Source organism: Carlito syrichta, unplaced genomic scaffold (assembly GCF_000164805.1).
Source record: "Carlito syrichta isolate Samal-C Ts95f unplaced genomic scaffold, Tarsius_syrichta-2.0.1 Scaffold270142, whole genome shotgun sequence".
Classification (NCBI taxonomy): domain Eukaryota; kingdom Metazoa; phylum Chordata; class Mammalia; order Primates; family Tarsiidae; genus Carlito; species Carlito syrichta.
This window is the reverse complement of record NW_007214238.1, coordinates 267,318-290,678: the sequence shown is the minus strand read 5'-3', so window position 1 is coordinate 290,678 and position 23,361 is coordinate 267,318. Positions and strand designations below refer to the sequence as shown.

At 38.1% G+C, this 23,361-nt stretch overlaps 1 protein-coding gene across 1 annotated transcript in view; it reads left to right on the top strand.

Moving 5' to 3' along the window:
- HIVEP1 (human immunodeficiency virus type I enhancer binding protein 1) overlaps positions 1–23,361 on the top strand; it is a 158,157-nt gene that overhangs the window by 89,603 nt on the left and 45,193 nt on the right. The gene's annotated exons all lie outside the window — the stretch shown is intronic.

Genomic DNA, 23,361 nt, shown 5'->3' with positions numbered 1-23,361 from the left:
GCTCTCTTGATGATTTCTTTTGCTTTGCAGAAGCTTGTCAGTTTAATGAGGTCCCACTTGTCTATCTTATATCTCTTATGGCCTGGGCACTTCAGGTTTTGATCAGGAATCAGTTGCCAATTCCAACTTCAATAAGTGTTTCCTGCATTTTCTAAGGTTCGTACAGTTTGAGGTTTTACATTTAGGCCTTTGATCCATTTAGAGTTAATTTTTGTGTATGGTGATAGGTAGGGGTCCTGTTTCAATCTTCTGCATGTGGTCAGTCAGTTTTCCCAGCACCATTTACTGAATAGGTTCTCCTCTCCCCAGTGGTTGTTATTGGGGCTTTGTCAAAGATGAGTTGTTTGAAGAATTGAGGCTTTGCTTTCGGAATCTCTGTCCTGTTCCATTGGTCTATATGCCTGTACTTGTACCAATTACCAGGCTGTTTTGATTACTGTAGCCTTATAGTAAAGTTTGAAGTCCAGAAGTGTGATACCGCCTGCTTTGTTTCTTTTACTAAGGATTGTTTTGGCTATTTGTGGTCGTTTATGTTTCCATATAAATTTCTGTATTGTCATTCCAGGTCTGAGAAGAATAATGTTGGTACCTTAATGGGCATTGCCTTGAATCTGTAGATTGCCTTTGGTAGGAAGGACATCTTAACAATGTTGATTCTTTCTTTCCAGAGCATGGAATATTTTTCCATTTGTTTGTGTCTTCTTGGATTTCTTTGAGCAGTGTTTTGTAGTTCTCATTGTAAAGGTCTTTCACTTCTCTGGTTAGAAAGATGCTGAGGTATTTCATTTTTTTGGTGGCTATTGTGAATGGGATTGTGCTTTTTATTTGGGTCTGTGCCTGCTTGTTATTGGTGTAGAGAAATGCAACTGTCTTTTGCACATTTATTTTGTACCCTGAGACATTGCCAAAGTCCTTTATCAGTGCAAGTAGGGTTTTGACAGATTCTCTTGGATTTTCAAGGTACAGGATCATATCATCAGCAAAGAGGGATAACTTGATTTCCTCTTTTCCTATTTGGATACCCCTGATTTCCTTCTCTTGTCTAATTGCCTGAGCTAGGACTTCCAACACAATATTGAACAAGAGGGGTGAGAGTGGACAACCTTGTCTTGTTTCAGTTTTCAGGGGAAATGATTCTAGTTTCTGGCCATTTAGCAATATGCTATCTATGGGTTTGTTGTAGATGGCACTTACTATTTTGAGGTATATTCCTTCTATACCTAGATGTTTGAGGGTTTTTATCAAGAAGGGATGCTGGATTTTATCAAAAGCTTTTTCTGCATCTTATGAGATAATCATGTGGTTCTTACTTTTACATCTGTTGATGTATTTAATGACATTTTGCTCTTGCAAATGTTGAACCAGCCCTGCATCCCAGGATGAAGCCTACTTGGTCATAGTGGGTGATATTTGAGATGTGTTTTTGGATCTGATTTGCTAGAATCTTGTTGAGGATTTTTCCATCTATGTTCATAAGTGATACTGGTCTGTAGTTCTCTTTCTTTGTTGGATCTTTACCCGGTTTGGGTATCAGTGTTATGTTAACTTCATAAAATGTTTTGGGGAGAATTCCATCTTTCTCAATTGCCTGGAATACTTTCAGTAGTATTGGTATCAGCTCCTCCTTGTATGTTTTGTAGAATTCTGCTGGAAAGCCATCCTGTCTAGTGCTTTTTTTTGTAGATAGTTTTCGTATGACAGAGTCAATTTCCTGGGTTGTTATGGGCCAATTTAGAGTCTCAGTGTCTTCTTGTTTTAACCTGGGGAGGTTGTGTGATGTCAGAAAGTCCTCAATTTCATCTAGGTTTTCAAGTTTGTTTCCATATAAGTGTACATAGTAATCTCTGATAATCTTTTGTATTTCATCGGGGTCAGCTGTGATTTGATCTTTTGTATTTCTGATTGTGTTTATATGGGCTTTCTCTCTCTTTTTCTTGGTCATTCTGGCTAGGAGCCCATCAATCTTGTTAATTCTTTCAAAGAAACAACTTTTAGTTTTATTGATGTTTTCTATGATATTTTTGTCCTCTATGACTTGTATTTGGGCTCTTATTTCTGTGATTCGGATTCTTCTACTAAAGTTGGGGTTTTGGGGGCCTTCTCTTTCCAGCTCCCTAGATGATTTGTTAGACTCACCACTTTTGATCTTTCCATTTTCTTGATGTGTGCTCGTAGAGATATGAATTCCCCTCTTAAAACTGATTTCATGGGATCCCAGAGGTTTGGTAAGATGTTTCTTCATTTTTTGTTTCCAGGAATCTTTCAGTTCTTCTTTGATTTCAGTTTGACCCAGCCGTTATTCAGCATCATGCTGTTTAGTGTCCATGTCTTTGTGGGCTTTGGGGAAATGTCATTGGTTTTAATGTTTATTTTTATTCCACTGTGGTCTAAAAATGTGCATGGCAAGATTTCAACCTTATGGAATCTGTTTATGCTTGATTTGTGACCAAGAATGTGGTCAATCTTCGAATATGTTCCATGTGGTGATGAGTAGAATGTATATTCTGTGGTTGTTGGGTGGAATAATCTGTAGGTATCTACTAAGTCCATTTGGTCAAGTGTCAAGTTTAGGTTCTGGATCTCCTTGTTGATTTTTTGCCTTGTTGATCTATCTAGAGCTGTCAGTGGGGTATTTAAGTTCCCTGCTATAATAATGTTAGAGTCAATAACTTTTTTCAGTTTATTAAGTAGTTGTTTTATAAATGTGGTGCTCCTGTGTTGGGTGCGTATATGTTTAGTATGGATATTTCTTGTTGATGGATTGAAACTTTTATCATTATATAGTGTCCTTTTGTGTCTTTTTAAATTTTTGATAGCTTGAAGGTCATTTTGTCTGATATTAAGATTGCAAATCCTGCCTTCTTTTGTGAGTCACTGGCCTGGAAACTTGTTTTTCATCCTTTAACTTTGAGTCTGTGTGCATCCCTTGTAGTGAGATGAGTCTCCTGGATGCAGCAAATAATGGGGTCATGGTTTCTTATCCAGTCCACCATTCTGTGTCTTTTTAGTGGTGCATTTAGTCCATTCACATTCAGGCTAATTACTGAAATTTGGCGGTTTTTCCCTGTCATGAGGTTCTTATAGAGTTGTTATAGGTCCTGTTTATTTGTTGTCTTTTCTTTGGTTTTGGGGTTGATTCATGTGTTTTTCATCTTTTCCCTGTACTCTCGTGAAGAACATTGTCGTTCTTTTCTCCTTTTCTTCTGTGTTTAATACTTTCTTAAGTATTTCTTGTAGAGATGATCTGGAGGTTGATTAGGTTCTTAGGGATTGGATGTCTGGGAAATATTTTAATTCTCCCTCACTGATGAAGCTTAGCTTGGCTGGGTAGGTTATTCTTGGTTGAAATTATTTATCTTTGAGAACTTTGAAGATTGGGTTCCAAGCTCTCCTAGCCTGCAGGGTTTCTGTAGATAAATCTGCTGCTTCTAATTGATCTTCCCTGGTAGGTAGTCTGACCTTTTTCTCTTGCTGCCTTTAGAATTTTTTTTTTCTTTTTTTTTTCTTTTCTTTTTCTTTTTTTTTTTTGAGTTGGAGTCTCACTCTGTCACCCAGACTGGAGTGCAGTGGCCGCTCCTAGCCACCGCAGCCTTGACCGGCTGAGCTCCAGCGATCCTTCCACCTCAGCCTTCCAAGTAGCTGGAACTACAGGCGCGCGCTACCACACCCGGCCAATTTTTTGATTTATTGTAGAGATGAGTTCTCGCCAAGTTACCCAGGAGGGTCTCGAACCCGCGGGCTCGGGCAATCCACTCACCTCAGCCTCCCAAAGGCGCGGGATTACAGGCTGAGAATTTTTTCTTTTATACCTACTTTGTTTAGGTGAATTATTTTGTGTCTGGGAGTTGGTCTTCTCATTTGTTTTCTTGCTGGGATTCTCTGAATCTGTTGTGTTTGAATTTTTGCTTCAGTGGTGAGATGAGGGAAGTTTTCTTGAATGATTTCATGACATGTGTGTTCCAGTGTGCTCTCTGTCTCTCTTTCTGCCTCAGGAAGGCCAATTACTCTTAGGTTCACTCTCTTGATGTAATTGTTTACCTCTTGAAGGTTTTGTTCTGTCTTTTTAAGCTTCTTTTCTATGCTTTTGACAGTTTGGGTTAGTTCAGTATTTTGGTTCTTAAGCTCTGAGATTCTTTCTTCTGCTTGGCTAATTCTGCTTCCCATGCTTATTAGTTTGTTGTTTATTTCAATCACGGTATTCTTTACTGCTGTTATCTCATTTATTAACTCCTTCCTATTTTCCTCTTGTCTCTCTTCAATTCTTTGTATTCTCTCAATTAATGTCTTGATGTCTGGGTTTGTAATATGTGACCAGTCATTCTGGGGGCTCTTCATTTTTTGCACGCCGAAGTCTATTTTCTCAATTTCTGATCTCCTAGGGATCTGTGTGAGACCTATATTCTTCTTTTGATTTTTTTTTTTCATTTGTGTAGATTTGCCTCCCCACGTTTTCCTTTTTTATTTTTTTCTCCCTCTGTCTTCTTTAAATCTGTTGTTCAGGGGTGGCAGGGTTGTTTTTTGCTTCTGTTTGCTCAATCTCCTATTCTTCCTTATGTGAATCTTCTGGCTTTGTTCGATTCTGAGACTGGACTGTAGGTTGAGGGCTATACCTTTTGCAGCTTTGAGATTTATTTGAGGGGGTAACTGTGATTCAGAATTTATCTGCAGATCCCAATATCCACTGACAGGTGTATGGATATGCTGGATCCTGCTTCCCACTGCCTTGTAATCTGTTCATGAAGTGGGGATATTGGTTTGCTCCCAGGAAGTAAAATGATGTAAGAAAGGGGAAAGAAATGGAACAGGGAGAGGGGGAAGCAGAAGGTGGAGACAGCAGGAGAGTAAAAGGGAGAGCAAACAGAGGTACCTACTAATACATGAAAATAGACCTGAAGACAGATAAGAGTAAGAGAAAACAAAAAGAAAAACAAACAAAAATCAGCCACAACAACAAACAAGCTAGGAGATATAATCATACAGACACACAAGCTGACCAACCTCCTTAAGATACACTGTTCCCTTACACAACCATGAGGTCTTAGCTCCCAAGTTGGAGGTTAGGCAGAGCAGGGTGGGTGAGTCACTGCAGGTCTCTGCCTGGCCACAGGGCTCCAGCTGTTCTCTGGTCCCGCTGTAGTCAGGGACGAATTGGAGGAAGTGGAGTGCGAGACTGCTGGGTGTTGCTGGTCATCGTAGTGGTCAGGGTGGCTAGGGGGCGGGGCTGTGTGGCCACAAGAGAGTCCAGAGCTCCATGGGGAAGGAGCCTCGGACCTCCCTGGGCGGTGGAGGCACGGGCACGGGGACCTCCGCGGGGCAGCGGCTCAAGGCGGGGCTGGGTGCTTCATCCTGGGCCGGGGAGCAGAGTTCCTTGGGCCTGGAGAGGCGCCTCAGGAAGAGATGGAGCCCGCAGCTGGTGGGGGGGCACGGTCACCCTGGGCCACGGCAGCTTGAGATGGGGTTGGGAGCCTCAGCTAGAGCAGGAACCTGGAGCTCTGGAGGGCGGGTGGCGGGCAGCGGCAGCTGCTTTGGGCCCTGTGTAGGGCACTTCAGCCAGGAATGGAGCTGGTATCTCAGTGGGGCCGGCATCTAGAGCCTCCCTGGGCGACTGCGGCTTGAAATGGGGCAGGGTGGGGTGCCCCGCCAGGGTGGGAGCTGGCAGCGGCTGAGTGCCGGGCAGATCAGTGTAGCCCGCGAGGGAGCACAGATCTCCACAAGGCGGATCTGAGGGCCTCTGCAGGCGGCAGCGGGGGGCGACTTGGGGCCGGGTGAGACCGGGAGGAGTTGGGAGCACCACGCAGCTGGGCCTTGGTGCGCCTGGGGTGGAGCGAAGGAGGGGCCGCGATAGCCCTGGCCGTGCGGACCGAGGGTCTGCAGGCCTCGGCGGTGCTGCTGGCGCTGCGGCTGGCGGTGGGCCGGGGGGAAGGAAATCAAGAGTCTTCATGGGAACTCACGTTTGGAGAATCTCCAGTCCCTCCTGTGCTGTCGCCATCTTACCGGAACTCCTAGTTCCCTTTTATTAATGCGCGAAATCTTCTAGGGAGAAGGTCAACAAGGAAAGAGAAGACTTGAAGAACACTAAGCCAACTAGACCTAAACACTCCACCCAGCAACAGCAGGATGCACATGTTTCTCCAGCACACCTGGATATTCTTCAGGATATACCCTTGCCTGGCCATAAAGTAGTTTATCATTATATCAATTATGATTGAAATAACAAAGAGTTTGTTCCAGCCACCATGAAATGAAGTTAGAAGTCAATAACAGAAAATTATACTCATCTGAAAAAATTCTTCCAGTCCTATGTCATTCCTAAGAGGAAGAGAAATGTCAGTCAGCAAAGTAAAACTTTTATTGTATAAATGACTCAAAGACATTCCAAACAGGTAGTTTGGGAACATTGCTGTGATATTGATGCATTATAATCTTTATAAATTAGGAACCTAACAAAAATAAATGCTATTGGAAATATTTTCTTTGAAACATAAATATAGCTTGGTACATATGACTATAATTCCTTAAAAATAAGTTGCTCAAAAATGTCTCCTTATGTATCAGGCAAGGAGGGGAATATTAGATGATGCAGAAATATATTTGAGCTCATCTCCTTTTTTTAAAATAAGGTAGAGTCAGAACAATTAAAAGTTGAAACTTTTAATGTAGAAATATACTTGTGATCCAATGTTGTCACTTCTTGGGGACATACCAAAGGATTAAATATTATTTTTATATTAATTTAATTTTCTTATTTTAATAGTGTTCAGTCTATTTTAAATAAATGTATTGTGTATCCTAGTAATTAAATTAGTGCTCATTTTTTAAAGAAAATTATTTTAAAACATCAAATCAAATATATGTTTATGACTTTTCAAAATTAGAAAGGTTTTAAGCACTTAGTTTCACTGAAGCTAAACTACCAGTATTAATCTTGACCAGTTAGTGTTATAACCATATACATACTGAAATAGGGGTGTTGCCATTTTGTCCTCATATTGCAAATGCAACCGGGGATGATGTTTATTATGTAATAATAATAGCAATAATAACGAACTAAAATTGAAGTTCCAGGCACCATGCCAGGCTGTCTGCATACATTATCTGAAATAATCCTCACAACCCCATGAGATGCCAGAATCTGTTTCACAGATAATGAAGGCACAGTAATAGAGCTCACCCAAGGTCACATAGCTAGTAAGCGGGAAAGTCGGGAGTTAAACCCAGGCTTCCTTGTCTTCTCAGTTTACAAGAGGACATATTTGAGCAATGATGATTTGGAGAAAGAGTGAGCAGAAGTGGTGACCGGCTACAAGAATCCAGGATAGTTGCTGTTTTAGACAACTCAACTGTGTGACTATCCATGCCATGAACTGAGATTGGCCTATAATACTTATTCTTTGTTGATCTGTTTGTACTTAGGTGTATTAGGTAGCTTTTCTTGTGTTTAATATTCTGGAAACGTTAATAAAAAGTTGAAAGTTAATATATAAGTTACTTAAAAGTTTGTGTTTTTTAAGAGAAGAGTGGGTAATTTTCTAGAATAGGTCTTAAATAATATATTCTTATTTTTTTCCTCAGAGGTCTGTTCAGGTTTTTACCTTCTTGGATCAACTTTATAACTTAGGTTAAATTCTATGTGTTATTCAGTTCAAGTCATCTAAATATATTAAGATAAAGTATTATATTATAATTTTAGATAGTTTTTTCTGTTTTATTTTTCATTTCTAAAAATCTTTATTATTGATTAGATTGACTTTTCTTTTGAACAGTTTTTAATCTGTTTTATTACATTTGTTATAAAAGTTGAAGAATACTGTTTCTTGCATTGTTCAAACCTTTAACTAAATGATTGTCTTACTTTGAATGAGAGTTGACCTCAGATGCCACTGATATTCCATTCTTGTTTTTCTTTTCCATGTTAAACGTTTTGGTTCAGGATTGCTGCTATGTTTTGCTTGCTTTTTAGAGTAGCTGCACTAGGAATATTAACAAGGCCTTTCAGTCTATTTTGGTTGGTAAAACTTATATTTCACTAAACACTCCAAGAATCACTTAATCTTCTGGTGAATGAGTATACCTTTAATGAGGCATACTAATATCCTCAGAGGCTGCTGTTGTACTGACTCCACGGCTTCAGAGCTGTTCATGATAGCATTTATTTTTTCCCCTTTTTATGGTTTGTCCATTTACCTGTTTTTGACTTGCATGTTGTTATTAGGTATGAATTGCATATGCTTTATTATTTTTCATGTCTTTGGTATCCATTTTGATTTATCACCTTTTTTCTATTTATTCTGTCTTGCATCTCTAACATCCCATCTGGATTACTTTTCTTTTGCTTTAAGAGTATGCTTAGTTTTCTGTTAGTACAGGTCTGTTGTGACATCCTTTCCTTTCAAGTGTCATTTATTAGAAAATGCCTATTTCACTTTTATGCTTGGGAAATATTATTTCTTGGTATGGAAGCATAGAAGTCTAGTCTGGCAGCTTATTTCCTTCAGTACATTGTTGGCATAGAGGTGCCAATTTGTCTATTTGTCCTTCGAAGGTAATCGGTTGTTTTAAAAATTATCAGTCATACATTTTCGTTACTCTTAAGATTTCTGGGCTTGTCTTTGATGTTAGCAGTTTCAGAGTGATGTGTGAAGGGATGATTTGTCTCTATCTTGCTTGTGGATTACAAGGTTCTTGAATCTGTAGATTTATGTTTTTCATTCACTGTTTTAAAAGTTTAGACCTTACCTCTTCAAATATTGCTTCTGCACTATTGTTCGTCTCTTTGCCTTCCGAGATTCCAAAAGGTCTTTATAAATTGTTCTCTTCGTTTTGTTACTTTCTGGAGTTCACATCCTTTGCTCTCCTAATACCTTATTCTGTGCCAGTTATTCTGACTTATCCTTTAGTTCTCTATCTTTTTATCTAGAGACGGGATCTCACTTTGTCACCCAGGCTGGAGTGCAGTGGCATAATCATAACTCACTGCAGCCTTGAACTCCTGGGCTCGAGTAATCCTCCTGCCTCAGTCTCTCCAGTAGTTGGTCCCACCATGCCTGGCTAATTTTTTTTATATCTTCTTTGGAAATGGAATCTTATTATGTTGCCCACGCTGGTCTCAAACTTATGACCTCAAGCAGTCCTCCTGCCTCAGCCTTCCAAGTAGCTGAGATTATAGGTGTGAACCACCACACACAGCAACTGTGTTTCTCAGGTGTTCTAATTTGAATTGAATGTATCCAGTGAGTTCTAAATTTATGATTTTTTTTTTTTTTTTGAGTTGGAGTCTCACTCTGTCGCCCAGACTGGAGTGCAGTGGCCACTCCCGGCCACCGCAGCCTCGACCTGCTGGGCTCCGGCGATCCTTCCACCTCAGCCTTCCAAGTAGCCAGAACTACAGGCGTGCGCTACCACGCCCAACTGATTTTTTGATTTATTGTAGAGATGAGGTCTCGATACCCAGGCTGGTCTTGAACCCGCGGGCTCAGTCAATCCGCTCACCTCAGCCTCCCAAAGGCGTGGGATTACAGGCTGAGCCACCGAGCCCGGTGATTTATGATATTTTTAAATTCTATAATTTATATTTGACTTTTTAAATCTGCTATGTCTCTTTTTATTGCCTCTAGTTCTCCTCTGGCATTGTCAGTATTCTTGTCCTTGAACAAATAAGCTCACTTATTTTAAAGTCTTTGTGTTTTCATTCTAATAGATTGGACCCCTATAAATCTTTGTAATGTTGGTTCTTTCAAGTTGAATTTTTTTCCTCAGGTGCTTGGTTATCTTTGATATGTGCTGGACATTGTATTTGGAACAGTATAGAAACTTTTTAAAGCATAAATTGACAGTATCTTTCTTCAGAGAATATTTTAATTTTTTTTCTGCTAGGCTTGTAAGAGAACTAGCAATCTAAGATTACCTTAATCAAATGTGGGGGTTTGAGATCTTTTGACCATTGAAAGTGAGTTGCAGTTGATGTGAAGCTGGGTCAATATCTAGTTCTCTCTTACTTCTAGAATGAAGCCCTTAAGGTTCCCAACTGAAAACATGGAGGTGTTAATGTGGACTCCATACATGGCCTGACCTGTACTGTCATTTGTACTTTTAGCTCCATTAGGTTGTCAGAGCTGCTCAGCCTTTTACTGCTCTTTAGCATAGACAAGTCCTCCCTGAGCAAAAGGGGCCCCAGTACTGATCTCACCTTTGTTGGGCTGTTATCCTCTCCTGGATCTTGGCCCAGTAAATTCATTACCTTTTTAATGCTTCAGTGCCTTTAAGCTGATAATGTTTATATTTTGTCTAGCTAATCTGCTGTCCTTAGAGGAGGATCATCAGAATTACTTAGTTCTCCAGTACTGTACGTCCTTTATAGAAGTTCTTTATACTTTATTATATCAACCCTTTGTCTGCCTTAAATGTTGCAGATACTTTTTCAGCTTGTCATTTGCTTTTTTTCCTTAAAAAGTTTTCAAAAATATATGTATATACCCAGACAGTTTAGTTCCTGTGTATTCAAATAGCTTTTCTTTTGCTTAAAAAGTATGTTTTCAACCCAAGGTATGCTAAATATGTATTCATATTTTTCTAGAACTCAGAATAGGCATTGGCTAAGTGGTGGAAAGATTATACTTCGTTGTTTAGATGTGTGGAGTATTGGGATGATAGCAAGGATTAAGATGGATAGTACTAGGGCTAGGATGCCTCCTAGTTTATTAGGGATGGATCATAATATTGTGTAAGCAAATAGAAATAGAAAATACTTTCAGTATTTTGTCTCTTACATTTAGTCATTGAACATATTTTGGTGCATGGTGTTTGCTTAAGATCTACTTTTATTTTATCATTCAATATAAGACCTGAATCACATAGATTAAATAAACTTTACCATCTTTGTCTTAAGATTTTGAAATCTGGCACTTTTCACATTTACTACATGCATATATATGATAGTATGTTTTTATGGGTTGTTGGTTTAACCACTGACCTGTTCTTGAGAAAATAGTGTTTTAGTCATTTAATATCTTTCTATGAAGTTGTCTTTAAATATTTTTTTCATAATTTTATTGTCTAATTTAGATTGTGTATTCCTCCAAATGAAGATTACAGTCATATCACATTTTATAAAAAAGCAAAATTTTATTTGTTGAAATTTTATATGATTTAGAAATTTGAGAAAAATTGAATCGACGTCTTTAAAATACTTTTTTGTTCAGGAGCATGGTGTGTTTCTTCATTTTGTAAGCCATTTAAAAAAAATAATGCCACAAACTTTTAATTTTCTGTATGTTTTCAATACTTTGTGCTAATTTTATTTCTAAACATTTTTTCTATTTTTATTGCTGTTAGAGTATTTTCCATTATATTTTCTCATTACTTATGAGGCAAAAGACTGATAGTTGTACATTTTTGGTAGGTGGCCACCTTACTGAACACTTCTCAGGCATGATAGATTTTCAGTGATTTCTTTTGGATTCTCTAGGAGACCATTTTATTATCAGGAAATAATGCAATCTTAGCTCTTACCACTATTTATATCACATTTCTTTTTATACTTTCATTGTGTTAGCTAGATTGTCTGGAGAAGTGATTAAAAATAACAGCAGGAATCCTCTTATTGTCCTGGACTTCAGAGGATATTTTTCTAGTGCTTTATTTTTGAATGTTGCATATCATTAGCATGAGGTAAATCTTTATTATGTTTTCTTAGTTGGCTAGTTTTGTTTGGGTTTTTATAATTTCCCTTGTGATTTCTTATTTGACCCATAGGTGATTCAGATTTATATTGTTAAATTTCCAAATATTTGGAGATTTTCCAGATATCTTTCCACAATTCATTTCAGGTTTACTTTTGCTGTGTTCAGGGAACATACTGTGTGTGTTCTCTTAAGTTTTTTGAGCAGCATACTTTGTTTTTAAATTCAAGTAGCCACATGTGTCTTGTGTCTATTTGTGTATATATACCTCAGAGATATCATGGATTAAGTTCCAAACCACCCACAATAAAGCAAGTATCACAATAAAACAAATCACATGAATTTTTTGGTTTTCCTGTGCATATGAAAGTTGTATTTATACCATATTCTAGACTATTAAGTATCAATAGCATTATGTCTAATAAAACAATGCACCTACCTTAATTTAAAAATAGTTTATTGCTAAAAATACTAATGATAGTCTGAGTCTTCAATGAATCATGACATTTTCTGCTTGCGGAGGGTCTTGCCTCAGTATTGGTGGCTGCTGATTGATTAGGGTGGCAGGGTGATGGTTGCTGAAGTTTGGGGTGGCTGCAGCTATTCCCTAAAATAAGGCAACGATGAAGACTGCCACATCTATTGACTCTTCCTTTCATGAAAGATTTCTTGTACCAAGCAATGCTGTTTGATAGAATTTTACTCACAGTGGAACTTTTATCAAAATTGAGTCAATCTTTTCAAACCTGCTGCTGCTTTGTCAACTAAGTTTATGTAATATCCTACATCCTTTTTTGTCATTTCAACAATGTTCACAGCATCTTCACCAGCAGTAGATTCTGTCTCATGGAACCACTGTCTTTGCTCATCCATAAGAAGCAAGTTCTTGTCCATTCACGTTTTATCAAGAGATCGCAGCTATTCAGTCACATCCTTGGGTTCCCCTTCTAGTTCTCTTGCTGTTTCTACTACATCTGTAGTTACTTCCTTAAAACAGTCTTTAGCCCCTGAGTCATCTGTGAGGGTTGAAATCAACTTCTTTCAGACTCCTATTAGTGGTGATGTTTTTACTTCCTCCCATCAATTACAAATGTTCTTTAAAGAAATGTGTAAAGGCGGGATCTTGCTATGTTGTACAGTATAGTCCTGAATGTTCTTAATGGCACCAAGAGTGCTGAATTCTTTCCAGAAGATTTTCAAATTACTTTGCTCAGATCCACCAGAGGAATCACTAACCATGACAACTACAGCATTATAAAAATACATTTATTAAACAAGAAGTCTTGAAAGTTGAAATTACTCCTTTATCCATGGTCTGCAGAATGGATGTTGTGCTGGCAGGCATGAAAACAACATTAATCTTGTATACATCTCCATCAGTGCTCTTGGGTGATGGGTGACAAGGTGCATTGTCAATGAACAGGAAGAATTTAAAAGGAATCTTTTTTTCTGAGCATTAACTCTCAAAAGTGGGCTTCAAGTATTCAGTGGACTGTGAGACCAATGTTCTGTCATTCAGACTTTGTTGCTCTATTTCTAGAGCACAGGCAGACTAGATTTAGCAAATTTTTAAGGTTCCTGGGCTTTTTGGAATAGTAAGTGAGCATTGGCTTCAGCTTAAAGTCAACAGCTGCATTTGCCTCCAATAAGGGAGTTATCCAGTTTTTGAAGCTTTGAAAACAAGCTCAAAGCTTCTCTTCTCTGGCTGTGAAAGTCCTAGAAGGCATCTTCTTCCAATAGAAGGTTGTTTCGTCTACATGGCAAATCTTTTGTTAAGTGTAGCTGCCTCCTCAATGGTCTTAGCTAGATCATCTAGGTAATTTGCTGTGGCTTCTGTATCAGTACTTGATGTTCACTTGCACATTTATGTTTTAGAGACGACTTCTTTCCTTAAACCTCATGAACCAACCTCTGTGCTATCTTCATACCTTTTTTTTGCAGCTTCTTCATCTCTTTGTCCTTCATAGAATTGAAGAGAATTAAGGCTTTGCTCTAGATTAGGCTCTGGCTTAAGGGAATGTTACAACTAGTTTGATCTTCTACCCAGAGCATTCAAGCTTTCTTCATATCAGCAAATAGACTTTCTTATCATTCGTGTGTTTACTAGAGTAGTACTTTCAATTTCTTTTAAGAACTTTTCTGAAGAGGCAGGAGAGAGACTGGATTCACAACTTAGCTCACTGTTTGATGCAAATGGCCTAGGTTTTGGCCTGTCTTGACTTTCAGCATGCCTTCCTTAACTAAGCTTTATCATTTCTAGCTTTTGATTAAAAGCAAGAGACTCGCAACTCTTCCTTTCACTTTAACCCTTAGAGGATATGGTAGAGTTATTAAAAAGTGGCCTAATTTCAATATTGTTATGTATCGGGGAATAGGGAGGCCCGAGTAGAAGAAGAGAAGCTGGGAAATGGATAGCCAATGGAGCAGTCAGAATGCACATGTTGATCTATTAATTTTGCTATTGTATATGAGTGCAGTTAATGATATCCCAAAACAATTACAATGGTAACATTAAAAATCCCTGACCACATATCACCATAACATATATAATAATAAAGAAAAAATTTAAAATATTGTGAAAATTACCAAAATATGACACAGAGACACAAAGTGAGCAGTGCTTTTGGGAAAAAAAGTACTGAGATACTTGCTCAACGCAGGGTTGCTATAGACCTTCAGTTTGTAAAAAGCAAAGTATCCGTGAAATGCAATAAAGTGAAGCTCAACTAAATAAAGTATTGCCTATATTAGTTTTCTATTGCTACATAACAAATTTCTACAAACTCAACAGTTTAAAACAGCATTTACTGTGGTATGGTTCTGTAGATCAGAAGTCTGACTCAGGTCCTACTGGGCTGTAATCGTGATGTCAGCAGGGCTGTCTTTATGGAGGCTCCAGGGGAGAATCTATTTCCTTTTCCTTTCAGGTTATTGGCAGAATTAAGTTCTGTGACTGTAGTTGTCATATCTTTGTGGACTGTTAGCTGAAGGCCATTCCCAACGTCTAGAAGCTGTGTTCTTTGGATCATACTTCCCTTGCTTCCTCTTGGAAGCCGGCAGTAGGTCAAATCTTTCTCACTCCCAGTCTCTCTCCTGCCTCTTCAGTTGTTTAGGATCTCTTCCCTCATCCAGAAGAGGTTCTCCATTTTTATGGGATTGTGTAATCAACTTTGAAATGATCCTGTGATAACTCAGGATGATCTCTCTACATCTCAGAGTTTATAACCTTACCACATCTGCAAAGTCCTCTTTGCCATGTAAGGAAACATATTCACAGGTTCTAGAAATTGAAGTGTGGCTATTTTGCAGGACCATTATTTTGACTGCCACGCTACCATTTTGGACAATATCACTTTGCACTGTATTATTTTTTAAAGTGGTAAAATTTTGAACTGATAAAAAAAATTTAAATTTCTTTGTGTTACTGCCATTTTCAAAGCTATTTATTTATATGTGTAGATTCAAGTTTGTTTTTATATTTAAGTATAGGTCTGCTGGCAAGGAATTCTCTCAACTTTTATTTTTTTGAAAAAGTCTTTTTTTGTCTTCATCTTTGTAAGCTAAATTATTTCTCAATATGAAATTCTGGGTTGGTCAGTTTATTTTTTCTTTCAGTAATGTAAAACTGTCACTCTGACTTTCTGTTAAGAAGTCTGCTTTACTTTATCTTTGATTCTCTGTATATAATGTTCTTCTACTCTCTGGTTGCCTCGAAGGTTCTTTCTTCACAGTTTTTAGCAGTTTGAACATGTTGTCTAATTTTTTTTCTCCTTTTTCTTCTTCTCACGGTTTTTGGTCTGCCTTGAAGATTCTCTCTTCAAGATTTTTTAGCAATTTGAATATGATGTCTAATTTTTTTCTCCTTTTTCTTCTTCTTGCTATTTTTTTGGTTCTTTTTTCCCTTCTTTCTTTTTCTTATTCTTTATTATTCTTCCTCTTCCTGATTTGTTATTACTATTTTTGGAAAATTCTTAGCCATTACTTCCTTCCATATTTTGACTGCCCTGTTTGCTTTCTTTTCCTCTGCATTTCCAATTATGCATTAGACTATTTGGTATCATCCTGTGGCTCTTGAATGTACTGTTCTGTTTTCTTTTTTTCTTCCTTTTTATGCTTTTTTTTCCTCTTTGTGTTTCTATTCAGGTAATTTTTATTGGCCTATCTGTAACTTGCATACAGATTCCTTAGTATTGTTGTGTCTCCTGAGTCTGTCAAAGGCTTCCCTTACCTCTGTTACTCTTGCTGATTCCAAGTTTTGCCAGCCATTGCTTGCAGGATAAAATAAACAAGCACAAGATAGAGTGGAAGCAAGGTGACTTTATTCCAAAAGCTAGCAGGTGGAAAAATGGCCAGGCTAATGCCTCAAAGAAACAATTTCAAAATTTTAGGCTGAGGACAGGGGATTTTAAAAGTAAAGAGTAGAATGAGGAGTATCTGGGAGCAGCACAGGGGAGGAGATCTTGCTTCACTGGTTAGCTTGAATTGTTGTCCACCTGGAAAGCTGACTGATGCCAGCCCAATTGTGGCCAAGTTGTGTATTAAGTGCTGACTTCAGTTGACCTCTAAACAGTGAAGGATTCTGGCATGGGGTATCCATACTCTGTTATTTCAGAATCAGCCTCTGAAATTTCTCAAGCAAGTACACAATTAGATTAGAAAGAAAAATATCATTAAAGTATAGGCTAAGAGAGCAAAAGGCTTAAAACCATTTCTCAAAACCTGAACTGCAAATTCTTATTTGCATTCTGACTGTTAGTTCATTTCATTTGTGTCTGTGCTTAGATTCTGATTTGTTGTCCACCTTTTTCTCTGGAACCTTTAGTATTTTAATCTTAGTTATATTTAAAATTTCTGACTGAGAACTCCAACATTTGGGTCATTTCAGTGTCTGGTTGAGTTGATTGTATTGTCTTTTGACAGAGGGTTGGGTGTGTGTGTGTGTGTGTGTGTGTGTGTGTGTCTTAAATTTTCATTGAATTTTGGTTATTGATGGTAGATATTGAGAGCGGTAGTTTCTAATCGATGAAAATGGGCACTGTTCTGTCAGGTCATGTGGGGAGGGGGCGTTGAGCCAGATTTGGATTTTCAGTGTACCACATTAGCTTTTAATTCTTCTAGTGATGACCTTCTGTTTCTTTGTGCTTATTGTAGGGACTGGATCTGGAATGTTTTTTTTAATGTTAGTGCTCCCTGCTCAGCTTTAGCTGCCTGTGCGCCAGGGGTTGAGGAGGGAGTCTTTCTTTACTACCTCTCATAATAGTAGACTGCTGCTGCTTCTCACTTAGAGTTGTGCTTCTAGTTGGGGAAGTGAGGGTTGCTCTAGTATCCTGGTCCAGCTTCCATCTTAGCCAATTCCTGTGTTTCCAGCCCTCCTCCATGGTGGCCGATTCAGATTTTATTGGTATGGGATTTTGGCCTCAGGACAGTTTCCTGGATCCTCCCCTGGACTGAGGGTCTGCTCTTCTCCCCTTCCCCTAGCCTCAGTGTGTTTCTGCCTGTGCCCTGTCATGGAATCTCTGCTGTCCTTTCTCAGCAGCTTAAAGCTCAAAGCTTTGTTCCTTCTGAGGGAAATACTCAGGAAGGCTAACTCTATTCCTTTTCCCATTTGAAAGAGGCTGCTTCTCTGGTCTCCTGTCCTGCCTTTGTGTGAGCTGGTGCAGGGCCACAGAAGAAAGCTTGTGAGTGAGTGTGGACTCCTACCAGTGTGTAATGCCCAGCTTGCCCAGCTCATCCAATCAGAAGGTAGAGGAACACATGGAAATAGGTAAACACGACATTTTAGATAGGGATTGTCATGAGGAAGGAAATGAGGAAGGTGGATGGGCAATACAGGGACCACTACTTTAGATAGGGTGGAAGAACAGCCAGAGGTGACACTGGTGCCTGTCATTTAAAGAGTTAAGAGTAAGGAGGGCTTTTCAGACTGAGGAGATGGCAAGTACAAATCCTCAGACTTGGAAGGAGATGGGCCAGTTCCAGGATGAAAATGTGTACCAGTGGCTAATGCACAGTGAGTACAGAGTAGAGTGAGGTTGGAAAGAAGTCACGAGTCAGATAATATATTTGAATTCTAGTCCATGAGAAATGGGAAGAACTTGGTGGTGACTTGAATGTGGCTTCCTGTTGCTTGCTAAGTGAATTTCAGCCTTTTCTGCTTTGTATTCAAGGCCCATAGTGACCTGGTTCTAAAATACCTTTGTGATCATATCGCCTACTCTATTAATGTGTGGACAACATGATTCATTTACTACTCTTCATGTATGTCTTAAATGTATTTTTCTTGCACATTTTGTTCATGATATTCCCTTCACTTGAAAGTACTTCCCTCTGCCTGTCAAGTCAGACAGGCTCAGTTCAGGTTTCCTACTTCCATAAAACTTTACCCAACATTGCAAAACCTCCATAACAGTTAGTTGTCCCCAAATCTGTGTGATAGCTTTGTGGGTATACCTTTTTAAAATAAAATTTTAAAAAATTACACATTTATTTATTTGATATCTGTCTTGTGTCTTTAGTCTCATTCTCTCTGCTGACTTTTGCCTCTTGTTTATAAGTACAGTCAGCCCTCCTTGTCCTAAAGAAGCCTTTCCTTAATTCCCTGACACTGACATCTTGTCTTTTTCTTCATAGCCAGATTCCCAGAAAGTGGCCTATGTTTGCTGGTCCTTATGTGTCACCATGTCCTCCCTCACTCCTTTACCTGTGTGTGATAGGGTTTTTAACCCTGGAACCACACTGACACTGATCTCAGAAATAACAGTGTCCTCCCAGTCCCAGTGACCACCAAACCCAGTGACCTTCATTCATTTTCATCCTGTGTACCTGAATGTGATATTTATCACTATTGACTGCATCTTCTTTTTTAAAAGTCTCAACTCCCAAATTCCCTTCACTTCACTATCACATATTTTGTCTCCGCTTTCTGATTCCCCTCTAGTTTCTTTCCATTTCTAGCTTATCCCTAGCTGTAGGGATTACTCATCCTTCTGATGTCAGAAGGCTTCTCATGTATGTACTTTTACAAAAACAATTCTTACTGTGTATTCCCAGATCTGTGTCTCTAGCTCAGATGTCTCTCTAGGGGATAAAAGAATGTGCATGTATACTTAATGTATCATAATTTTCATATTGCTATGTAATCTTTGTAATTATTTTAAATGGTTGTATAATGTTATGTTAAGTGGCTGTGCCATAATTAGCCTAACCGTTTTCCTATTGGAATTTCTTGTCCTGAATTTCCAGCTACACTTTATAATTCTATGCATATATATTGAGTTGGAAGTTCAGTGGAATGGGAAATGAATGAATTATTTTCCCCCTCACAAACTAGCTCAGTGTTCCCATATAAAGATGAGAAACCAAAGTGGAATCTTTGGCAAACCTTTTGTAGGCTTTCTCGTTTTAAATCAGCTAAGAGGCCCACTGTCACTACCTGAATTCAGGGTAGCATTAACTCTCTTTACAAACAGCTGAAAAACAGCCTTTGAAATGGCCTCCCAGTCTCTGACTCCTAACTTTCTGAGTCAGCATGCTCTCAGTTGTTAGGTGACAGATAGTTCTTATGCCCTCTAAGGTCCAGAAGAGATCTAAAGTTTTCCTCTCTGATATATCTTTGACAAATCTGAAAATAGAGATTTAATCAGAAATTCACCTTCAATCAAGACAATTTTAAACACACGAGGTTGTAGTTTACCGTCTTACTATCTATCCTAAGAATATTAATTGCCACACCAGCTAGCAATTCAGATGCTCTCCTCAGCCAGGAAAATTGCTTGTTTTTAATTTGTTATTCTTTAGAAGTAATCCTGAAAACCAACTGATAGTGTTATTTTAAGCTCATTGGTACTTTTCACTAAAGAAACTTAGAAGCCTTAATTATTAGGTTTGTGCTTGGAAAATAAAGTACCAGTGCCTTGGGCACGTAGAACCCAGGAACCTTAGCTCATATTTCTCTAACCATTCAGCATTTTTCAATTAAGTGGCCTTTGTGGTTTTTCTAAGCTGTTCTTTACTGCCTGAGGGAGGACTCTGCCTTTTTTTTTTTTTTTTAAATGAAGTCCAAGTCAATATTTCTGACAGTGGCAACACTGCCAGTTTTGGTTCCTCTCTGGAGTGAATTCATATCAGTTAAGTGGACTCATATTTGGATTTTTAACTTGTTGATTTCTCAGTGTTCCTGCTAATTTTCAGCCATTACCTATGAAACTCTGGCGAGTCAGAGAATGAAAATTTCAGCAGTGGACTGACTCCTTTTTTCAGTCTTTCTCCTCCCTTCCCAACCTGACTGTACATTCTCTTTGTGTAAGGGAAAAGGTTCTGTTTCAACCCCAGTGTGCACCAAACATTTCCAACCTTAGAATGGCAAACAAACAAAAGATATATCACTTCTGAAATCATAGGGTGGTAAATATAAAGCAGAATCCTTATCCTGAAGCAGAAAATAGGCCTGAGCACTGGTTGGTAGGGAGTGAGAAGACATCCGTAGGCTGCCTTCTGCTACTTGTGTCATTGTCATTCTTTCTCTCTGCTCCTCTAATGTATTTTCATTAAAGTTCACCATAACAACAAGTTGCCTTTAAAATTATAGAAAAGTGCAAATTCTGATGGTAAACACCTGTTTTCCTTTCTCCCTTTATGTCATTTATATATCTGCTTTGAGGCATTGTGATCTGTACATCCTCTTTACTCTGTGGCCTTTAGTAATTACATGCCAGATGTTATAAATATAGCCACAAAGTTTGATGATTGCACTCTTTTCTGCAGATAAGGAGGCCAGAGAAAATAACTCTAGTTACTCTCTAATAGATTTAAAAATAACCAAGATTAAAGTCGATTTTAAAAAATACCTGAGGTATATCATTCTCAGAAAACTCAAGGGTTTGCCACCTGATAATCCTAGGGCATTGGTTCCCAAGAGGTGTTTGTCTAATTCCTAACAAATAGCTTAGCCACCTACTAAGCACTTCGGCCCAAAATCTTGAGAATCAAGGAATAGAGAGTGAAAATCTTTAGGGAGGCATGCAGCTTGCTTCACTTCCACCTCTAAAATGATAGTGTGATATTCATCTCACATATGCCTGATACCTTCCTTCTTTTTACATCTTTTTTTTTTTTTTTTTTGGAGTTAGGGTCTCACTCTGTTGTCTAGGCTATAGTACAGTGGGACAGTCATGGCTCTCCACAGCCTTGAACTCCTAGGCTTAGGTGATCCTTCTGCTCAGCTTCCTGAGTAACTGGGACTACAGATGTGTGCCACCACACCTGGCTAATTTTTATTTATTTATTTATTTGTAGCGACAAGGTCTCTCTATGCTGCCCAGGCTGGTCTTGAACTCCTGGACTCAAGTAATTGTCTCACCTTGGCCTCCCAAAGTGCTGGGATTATAGGCATGTGCCACTACCCCGCCTCTATTTACATCTTTCTCTTATCCCCTCCAGCATTCTCTCTCCTCCTAAAAACCACAAAAAAAGTGCTTGGATTGAGAGACTGATTAAAAGCCCAGAGTCAGCTCACTGTTTCCTCCCCTCCCAAGCGTTCATGATGGAGTAGACTATATCTCTTGAACAAGGAGAGCATATCCTATTGAAGAAAAGAGGTCCTATAAACCCTAGAGGAATGAACACAACTCAGAAAAAGACTGTGACGGACGTGTTCTCATTTGAGTACCAACCCCTCACCATTGTCCATGATCTTGAACAGTTGAAGAGTCTTGAGAACAAGCCAAAAACTCAGCCTTAAAGAGGATATTCCCTCCTTACAGAAGTGTTTAAGTGCAGGACTTAATTAGATTATAAATGTATTAAAACAAGAGCTCAAACTTAATATGAGTCAATAATATGAGTTGAAATGGAAAATATGGAGCTAAGGGAATAAAATGAGAACAAAACATCCACCCAAAACTAATTGATGTCCCTAGAGAAAAGAACCTTATCCCAAAGGAAAAAGGTGACCATAAAATATACTTGAAGATATCATAGAAAAAAGTTGTCTAAAATAAGTCAAGTTGCCAGAAAGTGAAGAATATGCATGTTTTGAAGGGAAGAATTGATATATTAACACCAGTCAAGTGTTAAGTTTCAAATAGAGAACTTAAGAGTAAATAATGACTTGCAGATAGAATGTAAGAGCTGTGACCTTTCACAGGAGGGTAGAGTCCATGTGTATTTAAAAAGGAAACATGTACTTCAAAAAATCTGTTGAAAATATATGTTTTTCCAACTCTCAACTCCCAGTAGATTTTTAGGAAATAGTATCACTTATAATGAAACGTAGATCTTTAGTTTAGCAATTCCTCAGTGTTTTTACTTCAGTTTAATTTTCTTTTCAGTACAAAGATATATTTATATCTCTGGTTTGTTTTATTTTTTGTACCTGGTGTTTCACCTCTGCTAGCTTCTCCTCCAAGTGTTTTCTTATCTGTTTTCGTATTCATTTTAATAGTCTTCTGGCTTTCACTTTTTTCGACTTTCACTTTTGTGACAACTGGCGAGGAAATGATTCACCCCAGAGATGATCATTATCTCTCCTTTTGCCTCCTGGCCTGGTAGAGTGAGTGAAAGGCAAAAAAGTATATCCTTGACTTTATTGCATTCATCTTGAGGGAGAGAAAAACAGTGGGAAAACATTATTGCATAAGTAAGTGGACTGAGGATTAAAAAAAGATTGGCTGAACATCATTTTGTAAAAGTTAACAATACTATTATTGTGTAGCTTAAATATTTTACTTATGAGATCCTCTCATTTTTTTCTGATTATGGTAGTTGAATGTATCTTTAGTGGAATCGTATGTATTTTTTCGTTGAACAATTACAGAAAGCATATAAACATATCACAAAATGACTAAAATTTTATGTAATTTTATCCTCAATAAGTAGTTATTACAGTGTAGACATTTTGGTCTAAAATGAATTTGAATATGTACATTGCAACAGCTGTTTGCAAATAATGGAAAATGTGGCCCTTCTACAAATAAAGCAATATAAGGTTGAATAATTTTTGTGTGTATTTCCCAAGATTCTACAAATGAAAATGAAACTAAATTCTGGCAACTAATTATTACTGAAAAATATAATACTTGACAGAGATTGTGGGTGGTTGATGTTACTTCACTAGTGATTTGTTTCTAGCACAGCTAGAAATGAAAGCAATTTCATTTCTTCTCTCCTGCAATAACTTTCACTTGTCTTTCTATCTCTGTCTATCTGCCTAACTACTTACCCTACCTGTCGTTAATGACAAGGAAACAACCATTGAATATTTTATTTAGTTAAAGTAGTGATTTTTTTAAATCAAAGGCCATTAAAACATTATGACTTTTAAATTTTATTGGTGAGAAACCACAAATAAGTGGATTATTTTACTTTCATAATGTTCTGTTTATTGATATAATTGCTATATTAGCAATACTTCATGACTGTACTAAGTAATATGATATTCTGAGATGTGTCTGCTCTAAAAATGATTTTATTAGTAACCCTTTTTCTTATGAGAATATCAGTTTTGCATATTTAGAAACTTGCTGAAAAGTTTATTTTAAAAGATCCTTAAGGATAAAAAAGTAAAATACTCAGCATTAAAGAGTTGAGTTGTCTTTGTTGGCCAGTCTTCTCAGACTATTGTGTAGACAGAGTGTCTTCTGTTACTCAACCAAACAGCATTTGTTTGCCCATTTGAAACAAAGTC